The following is a 4,750-nucleotide window of genomic DNA, read 5'->3' on the forward strand; positions in this document are numbered from 1 at the left end:
TCAATTTGTCTATTACTTCTTCTGTAGTTTCACAGTAGTTCTTATCTTTCTAGGAATTTGTTTATTTCACCTAGATATCTAATTTGTTGGCATACAATTGTCCATTGTATCCCCTTAAAGGGAAGTTACAACATCATAAAGCCCTCTTTTCTGAGATTCAGTCATTTAAAAAAAAATGCACCTTGTTTGTTGCAAGACATTATTTTCAGAGTTCTAGAAAAGTGGACTTTGACGGTGTTTTGCCACTGTTCTCATTGTTTTAACGGTGAAGTGAAATTTTGGATGCCCTCACTCTGCTGTTCTGGAAGTGCTTCTGACTAATGAGTCTGTTGAATATCTACCCATATATGTGTTTAGGTAAAAATGAATTTAATAATGTCTATTTTAATACCTTACACCCTCCAGGAGAGCTGGAAAGCCACATTTAGGAACTCTCATCCAGCAACGATTTCCAAATCACAGCCCAGAACTGGCTCCAGAAAGATGCTTCCGTTTCTGCTGCTGCTTCCAACACTGGCCTGTCCACGCTAGAACCTGGACGCCGCTGCTTCCAACACGGGCCTGTCCATGCTAGAACCTGGACGCCGCTGCTTCCAACACGGGCCTATCCATGCTAGAAACTGGACGCTGCTGCTAGAACCTTAGTAGCTCCATTAAGGAAGCAGCTGCCACAATGGCTGACACCTGTCTTAACACCGACTCCACTAAATCAGTTTGATACACTAGTTCCTATCTCCAAGTCTAGTGTAGGAGAATTCGGATGGACAGGCCACACGCGTCAATGCTCTGGCTCTAACAAAACCTGGGATGAGTGTTAGTGCTTGCTTCTCACCAAGACTCACAGGAGAATTCTCCAGACACGGGAAGGCTGTCTCCATTCTCCATATAACACATACAGTGTCATAATTAAGGCAAAATGACTTCCACCTTAAATGCTCACTTGCCATGATAAATCTTGCTTTTCCATAAATCCTCTTTACTCTTAGAACCACCTCACGCCACACTTTTTTTCACGTTGTTTATTTGTTAAAGAAGAAATGGAACATTCTAATTGTCGAGTTCCCCATATTCTAGATTTGAATGGTTGCATTCTTTTTTAAAAGATTTATTTTATTTGAGAGAGAGAGCACGAATTGGGGGAGAGAATCTCAAGTAGACTCCTCAATGAACATGGAGCCTGACGTGGGGCTCGATCCCGTGACCCTGACATCATGACCTGAGCCAAAATCAAGCGTCAGCTGCTCAACCACCTGAGCCACCCAAGCGCCCCTGGATGGTTGCGTTCTCCTGGTTGTTTAACATGTGCCTCTGTTTCTTGTATTTCCTGCTTCCAGGTAGTTGGATCTAGATTTAGCTACTTGGAAGGTTTTTCTCTTTTTTTTAAGATCGATGCATTTTGTTGTATGTAAATGACATCTAAGACGCACCTCCATTTAAAAAAGCAAAAACAAAACAAAGAAACAAAAAAGCGAAGGGAAAAGAACAAAACATGCAGATGGTGGGTCCTCTAGTTAGAAAATTAGATTGAGCTTCGTGCCAGTGAAAGCTAAAAGAGAAACCCTCCTACCACCTGATTCTGCGGCACAGGCTTTAGATCTAAAAGTAATTTCTCTTAGGTGCCTTCGATGAGGGCTGGTCTCCTTGAGGACAGCTCCGTAGTGTGTCCGTTAACATGTTTCCTAAGCCATCCCTGACTGTATACACCGACGTTAGCCCTACGGAGCGTGTCTGCAGCGAGAGCGGAGCGGGCAGGCATCGTTAGGTCAAATGAGCTGCTTGGAGGCTCCGATGAGATGAGGACAGAGCTGGGGAAGCTGTGAGCCCTTAGGCGAGGGTTGCGGAATTGACTGCCCAGTGCGACTGAGCCCCCGAAACTCACAAGTGGCTCTGGCACCGGCCCCGGCCCATAGGCGTGTCCGAAAGATGGCTGCGTTACAGGCGCGCTCTGCAGAGAGCCACCGAGGGCCCTCCTGGGCACATCCGTTGAGCTCTGCGTAGCAGAGGCTCCCGACTGGGCCCCCCCATCCACTTTCCCCTTCATCGTTTAGTTACAGAAGCCTCTGAGTTCTGACTGGACGCACGGCCACCCAAGGCGAGGCTCCACGTCCTAGCGTCCCTTTCGGCAGAGTGCGGCCACACCGATGCGAGGGATGCCAGGTCGTATCCTTTGAAAAGAAACAGCTTTGTTTGCTTTCCCCGGTGCAGTGTAGACCCGGAGCTGACCTTGTGGGCAAGGTCAACACCCCAGGGTTGGCTGGACAACAAGATAGAAGGAAACCGAGGTCCTGGTGACCTTGTACAGGTAAATCTGCCCCAGCCCATGTGAACCCCCCTGGACGCAGTCACCCCGGGGCCCAGAAGATGGAAGCGTCAATGTCAAAGGGCCACAGCGCGTCAAGTTCTCTTTGTTTTAGCAAAGACGCGGGAGGCAGACTCCAGAGGACTCCCCCAAACCTCTTGAAAAGTCAACTCACAGGTCACTTCTTCCGGGTCAGAAAACGGTGGGCATCACGCCAAGTTAGGCTTCCTGCTCCTTCCCTGGGAGAGGACCGGCTGCATTCCCGGAGCAGAGTAAGGGGACGTTAGTACAGCCCAGCCCAGGGCATCCACTGCGGACCTCGGCGGAATCCTCAGTAACGGGAGATCCAGACGGCTCCCCACCAGCATTAGGCCGGGACGGGCCTGTCCTGCCTCTTCCCCGAAGCAGGAAAGCTCCGCACTTCTGCACTCGTCGTGGTTACCTCCGAGAACAGGCCGGGTCCAGTGAGGCGTGGAGTGGGGCAGCTGCTGGGGGGCTGTGTGCGGGTCAGCAAAGGGGAGTTTGGATCCCCAGAACAAAAGCCACAGCTGGGAAGAGGGACAGGAAGCCTCCATGTCCGTCCTGCTTCTCTGGGGTCCAGGCCTCGGCGTGCAGCCCCTGTTCCTCTTCTGCCACCCCCCCGGTGACCGAGCTTGGGCGGGCAGCGGCCACCACCGATGAATCCCAGCCACCGGCACCTGCAGTGGCTTGCGAATCGCGTCGAAGAGCCCCAAGTGCCGGACCGTGGTATCTGCTGGGCCGTGGTTGGCATCGCTGTGCCCAGACACTGTTCCCTGGTGCGTGGCTGCCTAGAAAACTCTGTAGGACCCGGAGCAGCGAGATCCAAGGCCGCTACGGACCACACAAGGGCCGGGCTCCACCGCTGCGGAGACGCCCTGGGCACTGGGCCCCATGGGGACTGCGTCCTCCTTCACTAGAAGGTCACAGGACTGGTAACGGGCACTCTGGCTCTCCATCTCTCTGGCCTTGCAGTCTGGAAGAAGCCCTTGAGCTTCACCATGAGCTCATCGAAGTTGGCGCTGGCAGTGGGGCAAGGGCCCTTCTCAAAGGGTACCCTGAGTGGTGCAACACCTCCACGGCTTCCCGGCCTGACCTTGGGTGCCAAGAGTAGAGGCAGCTGTGTGGTGGGTCTCACAATCCACAAAAAATGTTCCTTGCTTCGCTGCCGCGAGCATCATCTCCGTTTCCAGTGAGGAGCTCCACGGTCTGCTGGACACTCCTGCCCTCAGCCACAGGCGTCTGGGACACACAGGTCGCTCCCGCGGTTCTGAGCTGGAGGGTGGCAGGTATGAGCCGCTGAACCACAGCATTCTCCAGCTGCCCACCCTCAGTGAAGCCGCCAAACGCAAGGTTCTGTGCAGAAGGTATTCCTCTTTGTTGGGAAACATTTTAGTTCCACCAGATGTATCTCCGTACAGATTTCTCGATATTCTTCAAACTCACAATTTGTTGGTATATCGAATCTGTAGATTGCATTTCATCACTCTAGAAAAATTCCAGCCATTTTCTCTTCATATATCGCCTCATTCTCTTTTACTTTTTTGGGGGGTGCCGAAAAGGAAGGGCCGAAGGCGTCTCTGCCATCCCTCCCCAGTGTGGTGTGCCGTACTCACCTTCCCAGTGGGCTCCTCCGGGAAGCTCTTGATTCTTCATCTAAAACTCCAATCAAACATGTTATACCACCTACTGGAATTTTTATGTTCTCCATGACAGTTCTCATGTTTTTGTCTTTCCATGCTCAATTTTGGAAAGTATCTTCTCATCTATCCTTCAGTTTACTAATTCTTGACTTGTATCTACTCCATTTTTAGACCCATCCATCTTTAGTTTTTAATTTCATTTATTGTTTTATTTGTATAAGTTCTGTTTGATTCTTTATCAGATCTATTGTGTTGCTTTAAGTTTCCTCTTCCCTGAGGTATTTTCAAACTTGTATTGTATTTCAACGCAGAAGCAAGGAGACCTGATATCTTCCGGATTTGTACATTGTGTTGGTTCTCACTCATGGTGGATTTTATCATGTACTGGTCATTATGTTTGAACAAACCTTCGTGGAAACCATCAGAAATCTAGGACAAAGAAATGATTTTCATTTCCTTTTTCCAGGCACTTGAGGCCCCTTACCTTACTAGATCTTTTTTTTTTTTTTTTTTAAGATTTTATTTGACAGAGAGATCACAAGTAGGCAGAGAGGCAGGCAGAGAGAGGAGGAAGCAGGCTCCCTGCTGAGCAGAGAGCCTGATGCGGGGCTTGATCCCACGATGCTGGGATCATGACCTGAGCCGAAGGCAGAGGCTAAACCACTGAGCCACCCAGGTGCCCCTTACTAGAGCTATCTTAATCTAAATTCTGGGATTAAGGTTCTCTTAACTACGTAGGTGAGGGAATTGGGTTCTCAGGTCTTTCGGAAACTCTTAGTTTAATGGAGTA

The 4,750-nt window shown here is 50.0% G+C and overlaps 1 pseudogene; it reads right to left on the minus strand.

Annotated features, from left to right (window-relative positions):
- Positions 1-2,508: 2,508 nt before the first annotated feature.
- On the minus strand, positions 2,509-4,028 carry LOC125094207 (mediator of RNA polymerase II transcription subunit 20-like; annotated as a pseudogene).
- Positions 4,029-4,750: the final 722 nt, after the last annotated feature.

The sequence above is a fragment of the Lutra lutra genome, chromosome 2 (genome assembly GCF_902655055.1).
Source record: "Lutra lutra chromosome 2, mLutLut1.2, whole genome shotgun sequence".
NCBI classification, from domain to species: Eukaryota; Metazoa; Chordata; class Mammalia; order Carnivora; family Mustelidae; genus Lutra; species Lutra lutra.